At 32.3% G+C, this 22,165-nt stretch overlaps 1 long non-coding RNA gene across 1 annotated transcript; it reads right to left on the bottom strand.

Annotated features, from left to right (window-relative positions):
• Positions 1-17,936: 17,936 nt before the first annotated feature.
• Positions 17,937-20,340, bottom strand: LOC140008015 (uncharacterized). The gene is made up of 2 exons (XR_011815431.1): positions 19,910-20,340; positions 17,937-18,161 (listed from the first exon to the last, which is right to left on the bottom strand). It is a non-coding gene; the product is annotated as an uncharacterized lncRNA (long non-coding RNA).
• Between the last annotated feature and the right edge of the window lie 1,825 nt (positions 20,341-22,165).

Raw genomic sequence — 22,165 nt, 5'->3', positions numbered from 1 at the left:
ATACATAAAGTTGGTTTGAACTTATTATATATATATATCAAAAAGGTCATTTTAACTCCTTTTTTTTGTTTGGTTTATTTCTAAAGAAAGGTTGTTTGGATTTTGGACTTTTTTGAGGATTGGGTTTGTTGGAATGATACTACAGTGACGCGCGTTTCACGTGTTGATGTGCGACTCTGCGTTTGTTTTTGTACGCTTGTGACAGCGTGTGATTTTCTGAACCAGACGCTTTTCTCTTCTATTGGCCGCCGAACTCGTGTCCGTTCTTCAGCGATTTCTGAGTTTAATAGTAAAATACTCGGCGACTCGACTTCTGATTTACTGGTCACGCCTTGCTAAACTGACGTGACTGTGATGCAAAAAGTGCAATAAAACCGCTAGCCATCTATGTGGGACCCAATCACCTTGTAATGTGGTGCCCTGGATAGAGAGCCCCCATAACTCTTCTCCTCGGTTTAATCTCCTTTTTGTTTTTCTTTGTACATTTTTAGGGGGGAAAATTCATAATTTTAGAATTTTGGGTGGGCCAAGTAATAATATAATAGATGTCAAATGTGGGAAGAACTTAATTAAGATGATATGGGCACGTACATAAATTTGTTAAGAAGTTAATATGAGCATTAATGATGCAATTAATTTGGCAAATTTCTGGTATGTATCATTATTGGAGTGAGATTTGCTATAGATATAAAAGCCTGTGGTGTGAAAACTTTGCTTTTGAGTTTTGCTCGTTAAGGCATGTCGTAATCTCTATGGTTGGTATCATTTCAATCCAACTAATGCTTGGTTCCAAAAAGTAAAATTCCAGCTAGTGCTTAAATCTAATTAAATTGTGAAATATTTCTAGCCATATGGGTCTGTCTACGAGAATCTCTTGAGTACTAGTTAAAATATATTTTACGTGTCATATATTTAGAAATATAAGATTAATTAGAAAAAGTAAATAAATATAAGGGACAGTAGACAAGATTAAATACGAAAAGTATATAAATGCAAGAGATGAAAATAATTATTAATATGTGTATGTACATAATAAATTAGATAAATTTTAAATGCATTAGCAGGTGCCTCGCTAGAAAAACCACTTGTCACATGAGATTTTCAATTACCACTTGAGTTTTGAACGAATAGGTGGCGGACATATTTAAAATTTTGGGATAAGCGAAATAGATAATGGTAGGTTTGAAAAATTAATCATTGAGAAATTTTTGTAATTTTTAAATCCCCAGCCCATGACTTGCTTTCCAATTTTGCTCATTAATGTTTCAGGTATGTCATAACTCATAATCGCCATGTTTGGTATGATTCGATCCAACTAATGCTTAATTAACTTTTTTATTAGTATTAATTTTTTATATATTGACAGTGTATATACTATCGTCGTTGAAAGCATGACAATTAATTTAAATTTAATATTCAACCACGACAGTGCATACATTATAAGTATATATAAAATTATCTCTATTAATTAATCTATAACATATTTGTGATTATACACAACAACAGTGCTCGAGCCTGTTTCGTTCGGGTCGCAATGCCTTTATTAAAAATATACTTTTAAAGGATAAAAGCACTTTTAAGACACATTTGCAACCATTCGGTGTTTCTTTTTTTTAAGTAATAAGTTTTCAAGATTTTGCGTAATATAACACATACTCCCTCCGTCTCACTTTGATAGTCCTGTTTTCCTTTTTCGTCTGTCCCAAATCGTAGTCCACTTTCCAATTGAAAAATGTAGTTGTATTTTAATTTTCCTAAAATACCCTTATTCAATGTAAGTTATTGTTACTATAAACCTATTCCATTTAATGAGAGTTGATTCTTTTTTTACCATCAATTCAAGTTCCCATAAAGTTGTACTCTAATTAATGTGAGGGTATTTTAGGAAAATAGCTACCTAAATTGATTGTTCCAACAAAGTTAACTACTTTTTATTAAACTGTGTGAAAAAAGAATCAGGACTATCAAAGTGGGACGGAGGGAGTAACTTTTTTCTTTTCCTTTTTGGTGAAAAACAAGATTATTAGATTTTTATCAGTTACGTGCAAGTTGCGATGCTTTTACTAAAAATATATTTTTAAGAGGAAAAAAAAAGGGATAAAAGCGCTTTTACAATATATTTTTGCTTTTAAAGTGCTTTTACAACCATTCGGTGCTTCTTTTTTTAGTAATATAGTTTCCAGTTTTTTGAGTAATATTTCCTTTTTAGTGAAAAACAAGATTATTAGACATTTATCAGTTAGGTATGTTGAGTATCCGTCAACAAGATGACGTTTGATTTAAATCTTATCTAATTTTGACAAGCCACTAAAAATAAAAAGAATGACCACATAACATTAGTGGTTTATCCTAAAAACTGTTCCAATACTGCAGCTCCTAAAATAAATTTAATTTTGCAAATTTTCAACTGCAATAACGTTTTTTTTTTATAAAGATTTTTATTCTTGAAAAAAAAAATCTGAATTTACTTATCTTTGATTGTATAATACATTATTGAGAGTGTGTTGTCGTGCCCCAAATTTCAACAAAAATAAAAATGGGGCGCAAGAATTGCAAATTATGCAAAAGCATTTTGCTTAATTTTATTTGTTCTCATTTTGAAAAACTGAAAGATTGTGACTGACACACATCGAGAAAACAAGTAAATCATATTTGTAAAATTTACTCCGTTTTCTTTCCACAAAAAAAAAATAAAGAGAAAACTTTTTACTTCTTTTATTCTTCAAGTAAAAGTGGTGTTTCTTTACTTAAAATGAAGGTGCAGTCACATCAAACTATCAGAGAATAATTCCCAGACATAAAAATATTTCTTCTTGCCATCTTTGTAAGATTTTGTACAACCACCATTTATGTGGATAAGTAATAATGCCAACATCTTTGTCTCATCTTAATAGATTATTTGACTTTTGTCTTTGAAAAATTGAAACATGTGAGGAAAGCTCAATTGCAGCCAAAAAGTCTTATTGTAGACAATTGGTTTTATTTAAATCAGAGTAATTGCATGTGAAAAATTCTCTGTTTCCTCTATGGATTCCCTTTCACTTTTACCAAACATTAAACAGGAATTAAAGCCAATTTGTTTTTGTGCACAATTGTCGTCGTGCATGCAGTGAGTAGTCCATTGAAGGGGGTCCCATAATAGAGATTATTTGTCAATTTTTTTTTTTGCTTGCGTATCATCACATTTTTTAAACCATCGTTCAATCTCACGTACATCGTATTAAAAAAATACTGCAGTATTTTTTAACATAGTTATCCCAAATTTTCCTGCTGCATGTACAACTATAGAGGAAATTTTTCCTGAACAGAATATAGAATTTTCTTCTATTTTGAAGTTTTAGTTGGTGCAGGAGCTTCTGAAGTTGGGCATGGACAAATGGATAAGTTTATTAAATTTCCATTCTTTTGACTATAATATTACTTTCTCTACTAGTATGTTAAATGCTTTATTTGGATGTAATATTTGTTTTGTGAGTGAGTTACGTAATCAATTACTTAATGGGTATCGACTAAAAACTTGTCTAAAACGATGAGTCAAACTCAGAGGTCTAAAACGAAAGCTTTTATCCTTTGACTAAGGTATTTTAAGTCAAAAAGTAACCGTTAATTAATTCAGCCAGCGAAGGTGGTTACCGTTTTACCGTCCAAACACCAACAGAAGAGCTTCACTTTTCTTGGTCAAAGTTTGTGGAATCCTTTGTTTTCTGAATAGTTCAACGAAGCATTAAAAGCATGAATTGATATCATCATGGTCAACAGTTGTGTTAAAATTGAGACCAGCCTCCCCAATAAAAGCACTCCTAAAAGTTGAAGTTTTTATCCGGAGATTGTGTGTTATTGAAGAAACCCATTTGGATTTCTGTTTTCCGAAGTTTTTGCAGAAAAATATACTGTAATAATTTAATATATATAAAATAAAAAAATAATTAAAAATGCATTCACAGAATCGAGCACTGTCACTCCTAAAAGGGTTTTTGCCCTTTTTTTTTTTTTGTTGAACAAGGTATTGCTTTGAGTTTCTCACATTCTTTTTTTTTTATTAAATGTAAATCTCTCAGTGTACGTCTATATGATGATTGCATTTGATTTTGATTAATTCAGAATCGAGCACTGTCGACCCTTTTTGAGAATTGGCTCTCCTAACATTGTTTCTTCCATCTACAGTAGAGCTAAACAATGAAGTAATTTTGACTTTCTCATATTTAGTCCAACTAAACAATGCACGCGAAAATTGTGAGATTCTTGTGGGTCATGAAATTTAACGAGGAGAAAAAAAAAGAAAATAAAGGGTCATACCATTTAATTGCTTATCTATTCACAATTTAGTCGCTTAATCATTATTATTCTATCAATCTTTCTTTTTTTCTTAATTAATTTTTCAAGCAACTCTTTGATGGTCAGTCGATAATGCACAGAAAACAGTTCTTCTGTTGGCTGCCCCTACGCCATTGCCCTATCTTGGACCCATACCGTAAACCTTTGTCCCTTCGAATGTTTATGCATGTAAAACCGTTAAAAGTTTATGTATTTTTTTCCCTCGTTACTTACAAGCCATAATTTGTCAATTCCACTAGTTCGGTTTGGTAGGCTGTTAGAGTTTGGTGAGTGTGGAAAGGTGGCAATGAGTAACTCTATTTAACAGATCCCTAGTGATGTGAATATGCTTCCAACCATTAGTGTATAGGGTGACTTCTAAGATTTTTCTTACTCTCAAGTCTTTATCTTTTAAACCCTAAATTCGTGCAGTATTCTCGAGCGTGATTTTTGATCTATTTCACCTGCTGAAATTTGAGGGAAGGATTTTGGTCATCCACGTAGACTGACTTTGGATGTAAATTTTCCACGTCGAGTCGAGGGCAAATTCACACACTACACACACACTACACATTTTGATATATCACCATTACAATTTTCAATACATTTTTTTATCTTTTCAATTATCTTTTTATCTCACATACATCAAATCACAAAAAATGTTACAGTAAAAATATCTCAAACAATTTACAATCCAAACGCATTCATAGCAATTTACATTTTTCATTTTTTCCACGTCGAGGGCAAATAATCCATTAGATCATTCTTCAGCCACTCTGCATAGTTTTGTGGCGGCAATACGCATATAGGTTAATTCTATTTTGCACCTTTTAACTGTATTTGTATTTTCACTTTGTTCTCTAAACTTTAAAATGTGACATTTTAATTCCTAAAATATAATTTGTTCCACTTAAATAAAACTATTGACAAATGTGAAACAAAGTTTATACTAATTAAGTTAGATAAATTTTATACTGTAGGAGCTAAATGGGAAGTGTTTTGTATTTTAGGGACTAATAGATTCTATACTCCACATTAAAGTGAAAATTCTTGTATAGTTACAAGGTGTAAAGTGAAATTAACCCGTATCAGAAAACCAACTTGTAAATACAACTTTTCTTTTTTTGCCAACAAAATATAGTGTGCTAAATCTAAAGCTAGTCAGCAGACTCAAGAAAAACATAATACAATTGGAATCCACGTGTCAAAACACACACACACACACACGCACAGGCACACCACATGGAGACTTAATATTCACTATTTGCCACAGATTTATTTCATATATCATATGATGAGAGCACTTACGTTGAATGACCCATTGATAAGTCATTTGTAGCGCAAATGCTCTTTTTTTTTTATGCATACGAGATGCTAGACCTTCAAATGTTCTTCATTCCCATAATTGTCTTCGCGGGCTTTATGCAAATGGAACCACTAAAACTTTTTCCTTCTTTTCTTTCATTTGTCTTTTTGTTTCTTGGGTATGATATGCTAGAGTTTGTAAAGAATTGTTGGCAGTTTGGTAGGGGTTGTGAGTTAGGTGTAGGTCAATCAAGTGTGAGTTTTTAGCTGTCACCCAAGCAAATTAGTCAGTCAAGGATCAGCAAGCTGGCCCATGAGAATCATGGCTTTTGGTGCGTATTTCAGGCTAAGTTCTGGTCATTTAATGATGCTTTCGCTTCAATATTTCATCTATATATATGGTTTCGTCTCATATGAGCATATCATCTTGGCGGATTTTATTTGCCGCACACTTGTAACAATGCCACTGCAGTTTCTAAGATGAGATGGTTGTAGTATATGTTAATAAATAGTATAGCTAAAATGTTTATGGTTCTCTTCTCTTTAATTTAGAATTAGGTGGCATACTGATGTTATAGCTCTTTAAAGGCTGCCGGACAGGAGTCTTCTAGCCTGTAGATGACTTAGGCGAATAATTCTAGACCTTTCAAGTGCTTGAAGTTTGGGTCATCCCCAAATAGAAGTTGGAACCAAATGTAAACCTATGATAATTGTATAATTACATGAGTGCTCTAAAAGCTAGATGTTTCTAATCCAGGAAAATTTGACTTGAACACGGACGGAGATGGAAAATTTGAGCTTTTATGCATTTAGATGCCTGTTGGAGTAAACATTAAACATTTTTGTTGAAATAGAAAGTTTCAAAGAAAGTATAATTCGTACGCTCTATTTCGGTTAGTTGTTTCTTTTAACTGCTAGTTTTTTCGAATCCAATGTTATGATAACACATTCCAAAAACACTCCAAGTAACTTACCAAAAGCATTATATATATAACACACTACCCCTTTTTTTTACCACTACTATCCTCTCCTCCCATCGCCTCTTCATTCCTCTCCTTCTTCTCCACCATCGTCCCTCCTCTTTTCTCTTTTTCCTCTCTCCAGATTTGATAACGAAAAGAAAGGAGAAGAGAGAGGGAAAAGAAAGATACGGAGAGGAAAAGGAAGAGGGAGGAAAGAGGATGATGAAGGGTCGAGGAAGAGGGAGAGGGAAGGGAAGATGGGAGGGGAGTGGAGGTTAGGGGTGCAGCCGATGGCAGTTGGAGGAGCGAAAGGTGGATAGTTGTGATAGGGAAGATAAAAAAATTAAAAATACTCCAATAGAGTTATAAATTAAAAAACCTGCTAAAAAAATTCTAAATATATAAAGTTGTAGCAAAATTTTTTAAAAATACCCCTAAAGGTACCTTATTAATACAAACCTATAGCAATTTGAAGTCTAGTGTATTAACTAATAATTTCCCTTCTGATTGTTTTGTTAAGTTTTTTTCATTAATTATACAATACATGCTAACAATTTTCCATCAATTGTCACTTTTTTTACTTCCTCATATTTTATTCTAAACACTTTGCCTCTTGAAGTTATGGAAAAGTTTCAAATACCCAAAACTTTCTCATACAGTTATATATATATATATATATATATATATATATATATATATATATTGGCTACTAATTTATTCAGAGAAGAAGGCCGTAGAAGGAATTATTCAGAAGAGAAGTTCTAACTCTACCAAACCAAGGGTGGGTTCAACTCGAACATTGGCCATCTTCTTTCTCTATGTTTCTTACCATGAAAAAGCAAGGACAACCTAAACTTCTTCAACCTAAACTTCAACTAATTAATAATTTTAGAATGTTCCGTGCCCAAAACAGAGTTCAGGGCGCAAAGTGAGAACCGACGAGATGTTAAGGGCGCTAAGAGGGAATTAGTCTAAAGTACATCTTTCTTTGTGCAGCAAAATAAAATATGTCCATTATCCACTTCCCTGACAAGACAATATGTCGACAGCTAATCTAATTGAGCTGTTTCATTCTGTGGTCGACATTGAAGTTGAATTTGTAGACGTAAGGCAACGTTATCATTCTTCGCTGAAGTTAACTGATTTACTGTTAACAACCCTTTTTCTGTCTCTTTTTCTTTCGATAGTAAACCATTTTTGTCAATAATGTCAACAAGGTTAGTGCCGGTATGGATTTCCTGTTACTCTCTCACAAAGGTGACAAGTGTACTTACATGCAACATAAGTAAACTATTCATTGCGTATTCATCCTTGCATATAGTAATTAGGTGCCATTCTTTCTTTTTTTTTTAATAAATGAAGTTCATAACCGTCTATTTATAATCTCTTCCATTTTATCATTTAATTCAACTGTCAATAAATAAGTGTTATTATAATGTAATATGTAACACCAAATTACTTTTATGTAGCACCACGTGTAATCGAAAAGTTCCAAAATCATGCACCTGTATTTGTTGCAGGGGTACCAACTAGCTAGTATTGCTTAGCCCTCAAGCATCATCCAAATTACTCTCATGAAGGATTAGAGTAAAGACTTAATTAAGGTCCAATTTCTGAAGTTAGTTTAGAGTAGTTGGAGGGAAAGGGGGGGGGGTGTCTTAGGAGGAAGATTTATTAGCAATTTCTTCTGTTTCTACTTTCTATTAGATGCACAGAATTTGTTCCCAAAGTGAGTGTAAAAGACTATAAGTAGAATTAGTTAAAAGATTTTCTAGGAATATTGAAGGATGAGGAGTTTCATAAAGGGAAAGAGATAATTTCAAAACCTCTCTTGAGGTTTCTAATAACTTCACTGGTAAGCCCTATAGAATCTAATATTACACTTGCTTCCCCGAATTTGAGTTTACTACAATAAATTCAGAGCATCTAAATAAAAATTTATATAAAAAATTTCATGTAAATTTATAAATATTTTTGAGTTTACCCTTGCATGACGTGCATAACAATTTTAACTTAGAAAATGCCAAAAAAGGAGATAACTTGATTTTACAAAAAGTACTTATGATGTGTTGATGAGAAAGTGTTACAAGGTGTTTAGAATTCCACAAAGAAGAAACAACCTCATATAGCAAAGGCATTGATAATAGCAAAGGCATTGATAGAGGGAAAAGTATGAATTTATAAATATAAAAATCAGTCTAGGGAAATTAAATCATTCATTCTTTGATGTTGTAAAAAATGAATATGGTACCTATTTATGATAGATGTGATCATATAAGCTACTTCATTATTGCCAATCAAGATTGATTTTTCTTCCCTATTTTCTTTTGCAATTTCAATGGTTTTTTTGAAATTAAACTTTAGAATTCCTTGTGGCCTTGATTATTTCCAAGCATCAAAATTTAGATATTAAATTCTCCATGCATGGTTTTTGTACCATACCTGGTTGTTTGTAGCTTGCAATATTTAATATTTTTGGGATCAAAATTTTCTTTTTCTTGTGCATTTTCAAGTTATTTCTTGAGTTAAATTTGTCACATTGCTTGTTGGCATGTCCACACTTACCAAAAACAAAAACAAATTGTTACATCAATTTTTCATGAGCCCTGTAAAAGAAATTTGGGAATGAAAAATCCCCCTTAACATTACATAGATATATTTTTTATGTACATGTGTTGAAACTAAAAATAAGGGAAGCAGTTGTAATATATGAAATCCTAGGAAAGCCAAGTGAAATTATTAGAATTTTTATTGGGAGTTTTTTGAGGTTATCCCAAAAGGAAATTGAGTAGTTAAATAAATCTTTTTTTTTTTTCAATCCTCCCATCCCCAATGATCAGACATAGGATTCGAACATTGAATTTGATGGCAAGAAGGACTCTAGAACTCTCCCTTGACCACTGAATTATTAACCCTGGTGGTTAGTAGTTAAATAAATTGAAACTACTTTAAGCCAAAATTTCTTTGTTACTTCTAGTTACGGGTTATAAATGAAATACAAATGAATGAGTTACACACGGCTTTTTCTGTACAAGTAAAAAGAAATGTTGGCACCACATGATCGTCCTCTAATCATGTACGAACACCTATGTGACAAATTTTCTCAATGTTCGGTATCTAACATGCAAGACTTCTTAAAGCATATTCACCCAACAGGATTACCAGTTAATACTAACTTGCCATGTACTCAAGATCATTAACTTCTGCAACAAGAAAATAAAGTTTTGAATTTCGTTACTCAAAGAAAAATCCTAGTGCAGGTCCAACTTTTTCAAATGAAGTATTCAGGCAAAGATGTGGCGATTAACAATTGGTTGCCTTTGAGCCTTTGACATATATTTGAATGAAGCAATGAATTTTTTAATATGACATATATTTGACAAACTGCAAGCAATGACTTTTTTGACATACATTTGGTTGCCTTTGAACCTTTTGAAGATAAGAACTACCCATATAAGATTATTAAAGTGAGCTGATTATTACGAAGAGATTTGAAGGGATAACTTTTTATGCATAAGAAATCGATACAAATCGTTTTGAAGAATCTTAGAAAGCATTATGACGATCCAATCTTCAACTGCATCTTTTGACATCACCAAATTCCTAGGAATTGAACTGCACCAAGTATCACTATTAATCTTGATACCGCTTTAAAATAACGGAAAATAGCCAATTTCATCCTTAAACTTTTCATTAGTGCTGATTTAGTCCCTAACTTTTATTCCTAGCCAATTTGATATGTGAACATATTTTGCAATTCCAATTAAGGATTTCCGTGGCTGCTTCACTATCTAAAACTAATCTGGCTCTTAACTGACCAACCAAACAATGGTATTTTGGGAACATCACTTATGGGGTTATAATAAATCAAGTAAATTGTGTAAAAAATCATAATATTAAACTTTTAAAAAGTTTTACCTGGCGATTTTTTACTTGATTTAAAATTTTTATTTGGTGATTTTTTATACGATTTACTTGTTTAATTACAGTCTTGTGATAATAACCCTGTTTAATTAGTCAATTAGGAGGTAGATCAGTTTTAGGTAATGGTGCCACCGTGAAGGTCCCTAATTAGAACTGCGAAATAAGTTCAAGTATCAAATTGGTTAGAAATGAAAGTTAGGGACTAAATCGACACTAACAAACAATTTAGGGACGAAATTAGCCATTTTTCCTTAAAAGAAAAACCAAAGAAACTAAAACATGTTGTCCAAAAAAAAAAAAGGCGTCAAATGCAATTCATACGCTTCATTTTCAAAACTTTCAAGTTACTAATCGATTCAGAGATCCGTGAAACACGATGGTACGAATTTGATGATGTCAAAATAAAAGCACATTAATTCTCTTTCCAAATAAATAGGATTTGGCTAAAAGAATGGTATTCTTTATTGCTTAACTTTTCCTTGACCCATAATGTTATACCCTTTTCAAGTTCAGATTCATGATACCTATATATATATATAGGTATATGTAAGTTAGGTACATGATACTTGACTTGCACACATATAAGTGTATGTGTTTGTGTGTATGTATGTATGTATATTTCATGTCTAATATGTGTCTGAACCTCTTAGTTTAAAAATATTTTTTATTGATAGTGTAAAAAATATTAATCAATACATTAATTATCAAAATGACTCTTTTTGTTATCTACAAGAACAAAAGTGTCATGTTGAACGCTCAAAGAAAGAGGAGATTTTCCAGACAGCCTATAAACTATTGTCTTTATGCGAATTATAAGTTATCACAAAGAAGCCCTTAAAAATGCTTAATTTAAGGACTTTTCATCAATTTTAGCTATTAGAGTTGATGGAATTAGCGGTAAAATTGATCAAACAAAAAATCAACCCATGAAAATAGAGTTTTTTGCTAAAATAACAGTCTTTTTAAAAAATATTCTCAATATGATTCACTTTCAAATTTTATTCCCATAATGATGTTACTATTGCCACCTTGTTATCCTGATTGCCACGTAGGATAACAAGAAAGAAAAGTTTTGATCTAGTTTATAATTTCCAACATGAGTTAAAATTTTTAATTTGTTTTAATCATAGAGACACAATAAGATTGCACAACTTTGATAGTTTTCTTATAATTATTTAAAACAAATTCTACCATTATTGACCTTACTATGATTGGTCTCTACATTTTTCTTGAAATGAATCAAACCTATTGCATATATTTTTTTCAAAAATTAAATTTGAAAAATTCAAAAATTGCAACAAAAATTGTAAGTAATAACAAGAAAAAGTTACAAAAACTTCAAAGTTATCATATTTGTTTATATTATCCTTCTTACTCATTGAAAAAAAACTTTTACAAGATGTAATAAAACTGAAATTTTCAATTTTTCAATTGCAAACTAAAAACTGCTAGATTATTTGCTCCTAGACTTTTTATCAAACACACGGTGTGAGAAATCATTTGTTAGACAATTAATATTCAAAAATTTTTTGAACGCCATAGCAATGTTCCAAAAATTGCATAATAGAAAAGATAAGAGAATAATCTTTGTTTACCTTGATATTATCAAGGATGATAATGAGTTTTTATATACTGTTAATATAAATATTGACTTCTCAAAATTACGTTTGACAAGAAAAAGGCAATTGAAAGGAAAAAACACAGGAGAGAGAGAATCAGGAAAAATATTAGATGAAAAAAAGAAATAGCGTGTGCCTTTATCTCTGTCCTGACACATGTGCAACCTATGTAGAAAAAAAATTATAAAGGTAATAAATTTTAAAATTAGGTTACTTTGAGTATATGTTTTAGAAGGAGAGTTATTTTGGCAATAAACTCCATGAAAACAAACCTAAAAGGCCTCGTTCACTATTTTATCAAATTAGGACCAGAAAAGATGAAATATAAAAAAAGATGAGAAAATATTAAATTCCATGTTATTAGTTGACTTAATAGAGTTGGGTTTTAATCAAATCATAGGTTTATTTTTTTTATTTAGTTGGCTTAATATTTGTTGATCTAATTCCATTATATTTAACGTCCAAAATTGACGAATGTCTCTAAACTTAGCTTTATTTTTATTCAACGATTTATTTGTAATAATTTCTAATTGAGAGATCAAAACCGTGCAAAGTGAATAATTTAGAAACCTGCCGAAAGTTTCCCCCAACAGAAATTGATTAGATTCAAAGCTATTAGATTTCTGGTCCCTTTTTTTTTTGCTTTTTTTTTTTTCTTGTCTTGTTTCTGCTGCTTTCGTGTTCCACGGTTTCGTAGAATTTTACGAGTTCCACGTGCTACAGAAGTGACTTTCCACGATGTTGACTTTGAGAAGGTTTACCTCTCAATCGAGCTAAATTCCTCGACACGTAAATGATCCACAAATCAGTTGTCTTACGTGGACGCAAAGAATAAAATTTTTTTTTTTTAAAATCTGTAGACTTGGCAGCAGCTGATGGATGAATCATCAGTTCTTATCACTCTAGCTTTATTGGGAAAAAAAAAAGAGAAAAAGAAAAACCCAATGGATCTCAGGCCACGCTCAATTGAAGTACCGAATAGTGTTTTAACACGTGGAAATTAAAATTTGTTTTATCTTCTGGTTAATTCTCCCGACTTTTTATTTCTGTGACCTGTCTCAGAATCGTAACTTTTAGCTTTTTATTTCTATGACCTGTCACAGTAATTATAATTACGAATATGAAAAGGTATAAAGTACCATGGAAGATCTTTTGTAAAATAAAGTCATAAAAGGATAGAGATGAGAATTGTGATCTGTACTTTTTTTTTTTTTTTTTCTCGTGAAGGAATTTGATTTAATTACCAATTGATGAATAATAACTACATATTCCTTCAAAAAAGAAAAAATAATAACTACATATGTAACATGTGTCAATGTTCTAAGAGCTCACGTAAGTCAGTTACTCTTTAATGCCATTTGGCCTCCCGAAGATGCCACTTGTCACCGCAAATTCAGCCATTTGTCCTACCGCGACAGATGCATTTAAAGGTCACGTGAAAACTTCATATGATCAATTTTTACATTAGTCTTTGTTGAGCTTTGCTGTAGTAAAGATGATAATCAAATTCAGAGTTGGTGGAAGAGATTTAGACATCTACTCTCCATAAAAGATGGACGGTGTCACGTCGCAGGACAAAAACTTGGGTAGACCTCATTTTCAAAAATTTGCTCTATTTGGATTAGTTATTTTTACGGTGTTTTGAAAAATTTTACTGTAATAATGTATATGAAAAATTTTTATTATAAAAATTTTTTGAAATATTTGATATATTATATAGATGCGATGTTTTTTTGAGTTATTATATATTACTATAGTATTTTATTTGAAAAGCTTGTTTTTGAAAAAATGACCAATTCAAACAGAGCCACACTACTTAATGAGATGGCGTTACAAAAGTTGAATCATTGAATTTTTAAAACCCGAGTCTACCCAAGTGTAGGTTGTGTTATATTAGCGCAAAATGAACTAAATGTGCATGGGAGGTGCATAATTTACCTGAAAAGTAGGGGTGGGAGGGGGAAGAAAGGGATGGACTGGTCCATAATAGTTCTTTTCTCTTTTTAATTTTTCTAGTAGATAGAGGTAGGATTTATGAGGTGGGAAAGGGCCTTAGCCTTTCTTCTTATTATTCAACAATTCCATTATACTTTCACATCTCAAGCTTTAGATCAAGTCAATTTTTTTTTAAGACCAAGTCAATAGACTAATATTATCAATTGCTAATAGGACTTATAAAAACGGGATTAAAAAAAAAGTTGGGATGACTGTTCATGTCGATCCCAATATTTAGTACGTTCCTTTAGAAGTCAAGGATCCCGATTTGATTTTCGAAATTGAAGCATCAGATCACATGAGTCCCTTGACTTATACATGAATGTCACTCTCTTACAAAAAACGTGTTGCATGCTCCCTCAGTAGAATGATCTTATTAAGTCAAAAGGATAACAGAAAAAACAAGTGAAATTCATGCTTCAAAAAAAAAAAAAAAAAAGAAGACAAGTACAATTAATAAGGCATTTAAGTTTAAGGAATAACACTAAAATGTCTGCATATTTGTGCGCGATGATATTGAAATGATATTACTAAGTTAAATGAAAATCTTGAAAAATAAGGAGGTTTAAGCGGTTTTCCCAAAAAGAAAAAAAAGGTATCTGAAGGGTACTGCAGTTAAAACATTGTTATGTTTTGAAGAGCCAAATTCAAGAAATTCAATTTCACAGTGACCCAAACTTAATTAGATGTTACCTAAACATGTGTTTTAGGTGTACAGGAAAACCTCTATAAATTAATAATCTTGGAACCATATAAATTTAATTAATTTAAAGAGGTATTAGTTAATCGATAGATTAATAATTTATTAATTTATCGAGTGTACTTACAATTCAAAAAAAGCTCATTTAATCAACTAAAAATTTATTTTATTTTATAAAAATAATTATTTTTTAATAAAAGGAGGTTAAAAGTCTAAAAATTATAAGTCAATCCATATTTATTTGATTTACAAATATAATTTAATTCTATCAATATCTTCAATGTACATATGTAACTGATAAAGTTGAGAATGATACACTAGATTTGGAGCCTATTACATGAAAGTAAGCACTCAAAGCATCAATAACTCTTCATAATTTCTCATTGCAATATGAGAATCCAAGTCCAAAACTTTTAGATTCAATAGCAAAAATTAGGGATGAATTCAGAGAGATTTAAATTAAAAAAAATAATAGGTTCATATTTTAAGAAAATATGATATATAATTTTAGTGAGTTATTAATTTATGAACTTTAGTAAATTATTAATTTATGATATGAATGGGACTAAAGGGTTATGTAAGGTTTTAAAAAAATTATTATCTTAATATTTTATCAAAATTATTAATTTAGCTCATTAGCTCAGGTCGAGATCGAGAAAAATTATTATTCAATTAAGGTTATTAATTTATCAAGTATTAATTTATAGAGGTTTTAATGTAGTATTAGACAAACACAACCCAAATCCATCATGTTTTATTGGATTTGGATTTATATTTTTAAATCCCAACTGTATCTAGATCCAGACCCTATGAAATAATCATGAGTTTGAGTAGAGTTTGATTTTATATGATCTATACCTAAACCTAAATCTAGGTCTAGCCTAGACCCTATGTATATGAGAGAAATAGTTGAAGAGGTATAAATAAATGTAAGGTTTGATGTTGAATATAAATAAAAATCATCAAGCAAGTAGAATTATTTTATAACATTTTGTACTCTTAGTTTATGATTTTTTTTCCATGCAATATTCTTGAATGTTGATTCTATTATTGAAAATGATAATTGGATTTATTTTCTTTTCTTGACTGTCATATGTTTTTATTATTTTCTATTTTAACATTTTTGTTTACATATTAAGAAATACTTATGGATACCTATTGGGAACTTAAATTAATAAGAGTCTGGGTCTGGATTTTCTTTTGTCGGCTAGGTCTAGATCCAAATTTAGGTAGTAATAAATTTATTGGCTTTAGATCTAGGTGTGGATCAAGTATATCCGCTCCAAATCCTATCCATTGATATTTACATTTATTATATTTGTGACAATTAGGCATGTCGATGGGTTAGATTTTACCCAGATCCAATTCAAATCCAATATACTCGAGTAGGGTTTGGATTTAATTTATCAAACTCAGGCCCTACCCAACAAAAGAGTATGAATCTAAGTAGAGTCTGATTTTCTATGATTTAGATCCAATCCAGATTCAAAATAGACCCTAACCAGACCTATGTATAAATAATATATATATATAAGTAAATTTATAAAATAATATATTTTATGGCATTGTAATTGGTACAAACTTTTTTAGAAAAACAAGACAAGTAAAAAGTAAACAAATGAAAAATTGATTGTAGATGCAGATGAAACTTTGAAAATACATTTTTTAAATTAATAATAGTTCTTTCTTTGAGTTCATAATATTGCATTCAACATCTTGAATGTCTATTTTATTGTTTAAAAATAAAATTTGGATGGTATTTATGTTAATTTGTAACTCTATATATATTTGAAAATATTACTTTAGCTTTTATGTATGTTAAGAAAAATATCTTCATGAAGAGTTTGAGTTTGAATTTACTTTTTTTAAGCCATTAGGGCCAGGGTCTAAAGTTAGATCTAAATAAATTTAATGGCTCTGGACATATAATCAAATTACATTTGTGTTTTTGAACACCAAGGTATGATTACCACATCCGCACACATTGGCACCTAAGCACACTTTCACTTGCCGCAAATCTAACACCGAGAATGCCCTACCGATGGCCGTGTGTATAATTAACGACCCATAATTAAGTTGTATAATCTTTAATATTACATCTTTCGAAGTAGTACGTTATGTACATAATTAATGTTTGCGGTACCCTTTATCTAATTTCAATTTAATTCTGTAACTTCTTTGAAGTTTGAACAGTCAACAGCAAAGCTCTACCGTAAACAAATTTTGACTGCCAATTGTTATACTTGTCTTAATTCTATTAGTTTGTATTAGATTATGTATTGGATTAATCTTGTTTACATTATCATTAAATATATTAGCAAATCTGAATGCACGAGCACATGTATCAAATTTAAAATTTAAATTCAAATTCAGTTTATGTGCATGTATCAAACCTGGCTAGTGCATACATGTATAATGATTAAATCCTGAAGTATTTCACTGGATAAGGTGTTGTAGAAACTTTCCAATGATCTTATAGTTTTCGTCAGAAGCAATTCAAGTGTCATTTTCATAAGCTTTTTTAAAATTATTCTTAATATGAAATAAATTTGATTGATGTTATCTAGAGAGTTATCTATTAGTTTGATTTCAAATGTCTAAATTCCTACGTTGAAAAAAAAGAAGAGAAGTTTAATGAAACCAGCTTACGAGCAAACTCGTCTAGATAATTCTTTTAGTTCAATATAAATTTCCCATTGTCATAATTTTCAATAATTTATTCTAGGATTTAAAGTAATTTCAAAAGGTAATCATTCCAGTGCATTGGATGGTGGATGATTCTAGTTCATATCCCTAATTAATATCACCCTGATGCTAAATAATGTCTTGGCTTTCGACTTAAAAAGAACTTTATCTAACCATACATGGGTATTAAAAGGAAGGTAAAAATAATAATGGTTTTGGTCGTAAAAATTTCAATAATTTATTCTAGGTTTTAAATTAATTTTAAAATTGTGTTATTCCAGTGCATTGCATGGACAATGATTCTGTGACGCCCCACATCTCCCTAAGGCGGACCAAAGGGTATCCGCGGACGCCTGCCCAGCTCACGCCAGGACTCAAGCAATTCCATCCAAATTCAAACCGAACTAAACACTTCGATGAGAGCAACATGAATACAATAATGCGGAAGCGTTCAACTTAATAAGTCACTTAATGTATAACCAGTACATCGGTAAATCATGAAACGACTTAAATTCAAAGTACACATCAGGGCCCAAACTTTTCAAGTTTACAATTTCCAAAAGTACAACCCAAACCAGGGCCTAGTCAAAATATATATAACAGGAGTCTTAACAAAATTCAACGGATGGTTTCTCCATATTTCTCCAAGAGTCGGTCCTGTTAAGGAAAACAAAACTATAGGGTGAGCTAACGCTCGTGAGGCCAAGAACACACATGCAAGCACGTAATCAAATAACAATCCCAACTTTAATAAGTAAAGCCATGTCTTTTCAATAACATGAAAATCGTAAACAAAACGTTTAAGAACATCAAAAGAATAAAGAGTTTTTGAAAAACTCTATTTCTTTGAAATTGGAAAATTTTCCAGTTTTATGATGAATCTTTGAAAAATCATAACTCGCTCGGTATAAGTCGAGAATTGGAAAACTTTATACCGTTAGAAACCTCTTAGAGAGTACTATAAGTTCCTAGAAGACACTTTTCCATGAATCGAAGTGGAAAGTGATCAAAAATGGGCTTGAAGACGCAGCTTCAGTTTACAAGGCAGAATTAAGTTGGATTTCGGCCAACTTTGAAAATTCGGCACGATTCGCACGTTGCAAACCGGCCTCTGAAATTTTCAGCTCAATTAGTGTTGCAAGTGAAGTGTAGGACAAAACAAGAGGATCAAAAATCGGAGTTTCGAGCACCGAGATACGGTAGCCCGAAGTTGAGCAAATTCAAGACTGGATGAGGATTTTCCAGATTTGAACCTCTAACTTTAGTAATTCAATTGGGTATCGAAACGAACTTGAATCGGCACCAAAATTGGCAGTATTTCAATACTATATGGAAAGTATTTCTCTATCGAATTTCGGGGAAAAATACCTTCGGCAAGGTAGTTAATGAGCCAACCGAAGTTCAAGAAAATTCCTAAGGCATTCTGCCTTTGACTTTCATTTTCCAAATTTCCAATCGTTTAACCAAGAAGGTTATCCAACCATGGTTCATTTGTAAAATAAGGGTCTAAGATACACCCATAATAACTTTGGTAAGTGTTTAATATCAAAAACATCAACTAACAAGTTCACTCCAAGATTTGGTTCCAAACCAGTCCAACATTAGGGTTTTTCCAAAACAGAGCAGTCCACATGTTTCAGTCACAACTCAGTCATTATAGCTCGAAATCGAGCATGGCTTACGCCGTTGGAAAATACATTCATAGGACTAAAATATCACAGAAGAAATCATTTCCAAATTCGGCGCCCATCTGGTTCAAATTTGGGCATCAAGTTGCTGCCTGAACACTTCATTCCAGATGAACAGAGCAACAGGACAGCGAGCTTAAAACATTTGGTTCGGCTTGGTCACAAAGAATCAGAACGTACATTATATACCAAATTAAAGCTAGGAATGTCTAGTTTCAAACGCCACCAACGGCACATGATTTCGACATCCGAGGACAGAGTTATAGCCAAAATACTACTGCTGGTCAGAGACATACGCGAATCAGTTTCCAGATTTGCTGGTTTCGAAAAAAAATTCATTTGCTCCATCAAACCTCAATATTTTCCAATGAAATTTTTCACACATCTAATACATCCTATAAACATCCAATTCAAGCCATTAAACCATTAAAATTTGGCCTGGAAATGGCCGAACATAGCAGGGGCAAAATCGGAAGTTTTAGCCTCTTACACCCAAAGAAGTTTCCACTAATTACCCATCACTAATGCATCATTATAATCACTAAACCAACAATATAATCACCATTAATCATCACATCAGCAACAACAACCCAAGTGTGGGAATTCCAAGAGCCCACAATCACATTTTTACACCATAAACAAGTAACTAAGTGCATGCATGAACTTAATCTTGTCATATAATCTCCAAAAGATAAGAATCCATGGGTTGATCATTACCTACTCCTTTGGTTTGCAAGGTCAGAATTTTCGGCCCTCTTGAAGCTCCAAAGAAACCGTGAAAGCTCCCTTCCTCCTTAGCTAGATGTAGTCTCCAAGTGGTTTGCTAAGAGATCTCCAAGTTTGGTGTGATTTGGGTGGATTTTGGTGCATGGATTGAAGATGAAAAATGAAGACAATGGAGAGCTCTTCTCCTTCTTGTTGTTCGGCCAAGTGAGGTGAAGAGAGAGAGAGTGCTGATGCAATTGGCTTCCAAAGGAAGATTCTTTGTGTGGTGCAAAATGCACCTCAAAGTCAACTTGAAATAGTGCAATTTAGGGTGCGTTTGGACTCGATCTTTCTCGCGCGTTTGGTTCACTAGTGCACTAAACCTCCAAGGCATATATATTCTTGTAATTATTATTCACTCTTAATTGTCCCGAAATAAGGGTCTAAAGTCCTTCAATTGAAGTCGCGCGTGTGAAAACGCGTACCGTCAAATTTAACGCTATAACGCGAAACTTTCGAAAAATTCTTATAACGATTGCACTACTAACTATCACTTGAATATTTATTCATAAAATTACCTATTTTAGGACCATAGTACAAGCCCCCAATATTCCAAGCTTATCGGCTACTACGCGGATAAAATCTCCAAGTACTATTCACTATTTTTACTAAACGCGCTCTAGGAAGTTAATTTTCGAAACGAATCATTTAAAAAAAATATAACGAAGTTATATTATCATGCGTTTAGGTCTCATAAGACTAGAAAATATTCCTTGGAAATAAAAATCCAATTAAATAATTTATTAAGCCATAAATTAGGCATAAAATAATAGTTTTTGCGAGTCCTCACATCCTCTCCCCCTTAAGAAAATTTCGTCCTCGAAATTTACCTTGGTCGATGAACAAGTCTGGATGCTTCTCCCTGATTGTTTCTTCAACTTCCCATGTTGCTTCCTCTACTCCATGGTTCTTCCATAAAACTTTCACTAGTGGTATCTGCTTGTTCCTCAATTCCTTCACCTTTCGATCCAGAAGTTTTACCGGTCTCTCCTCATAGGTCAGGGTTTCATCAATCTCAATATTCTCCGGTTGTAAAACATGAGAGGGGTCTGGATGATACTTCTTAAGCATGGACACATGAAACACGTTATGGATACGAGATAAACTCGGTGATAATTCCAGCTTATAGGCTACATTCCCAACTCGCTGAATAATCTTATAAGGCCCTACAAACCTTGGTTGTAGTTTCTTCCCTTTTCCGGACATCAAACTTGCTTTTAAAGGCGTAATCTTGAGAAATACCATATCTCCAACAGTGAACTCCAAATCCTTCCTCCGATTGTCGGCATAATTCTTTTGTCTACTCTGGGCGGTTTGAATTCTTTGCCGTACCAATTTCACCTTTTCATTAGCCTCCTCAGTCCAAGATACAGTAGTCGTGTCTAAGATTTTCCGTTCACCTACTTCATCCCAACAAATTGGGGATCTGTAAAAACCTCAAATGTCACTCCGTATAAATAGTGTCTCCATTTCTTCAAAGCAAAGACCACAGCCGCTAACTCCAAATCATGGGTCGGATAGTTCCCTTCATGCGGCTTCAATTTTCTAGAGGCATAAGCTATCACTTTATCATTTTGCATCAAACACATCCCAAACCTTCCTTAGATGCATCTGTGTAAACCACAAAACTATCATGTCCATTTGGTAGAGCTAGGACAGGCGCTCTAGTCAACCGTCTTTTCAACTCCTGAAAACTTCCTTCACACTTAGAACTCCAAATAAACTTTCCATTTTTCTTGGTCCACTCAGTCATAGGTCCAGCGATTTTCGAAAAATCCTGGATGAATCTCCGGTAATACCCTGCCAATCCTATAAAACTCCGAACTTCCGTTGGATTTTCCGGTCGTTTCCATTTCGAAACAGCTTCCACTTTAGCTGGATCCACTTTAATCCCATCCTTAGAAATTATATGCCCTAGGAAAGTCACTTCCTTTAGCCAGAATTCACACTTGCTAAACTTAGCATATAGCTGATGTTCCCTCAAGATTTGTAAAACCATTCTCAAATGTTTCTCATGATCTTTCACATTCTTAGAATACACCAAAATGTCATCAATGAAGATCACCACAAATTGATCCAAGTAAGGCTTAAAAACCCTATGCATTAAATCCATGAAAGCGGCAGGTGCATTGGTTAACCCAAAAGGCATTACTGCAAACTCGAAGTGCCCATACCTCGAGTTAAAAGCAGTCTTAGGTATGTCCTTCT

The sequence above is a fragment of the Coffea arabica genome, chromosome 6c (assembly GCF_036785885.1).
Source record: "Coffea arabica cultivar ET-39 chromosome 6c, Coffea Arabica ET-39 HiFi, whole genome shotgun sequence".
Taxonomy (NCBI): domain Eukaryota; kingdom Viridiplantae; phylum Streptophyta; class Magnoliopsida; order Gentianales; family Rubiaceae; genus Coffea; species Coffea arabica.
The sequence above is the reverse complement of the archived record's forward strand: the minus strand, read 5'-3'. Positions and strand labels throughout refer to the sequence as shown.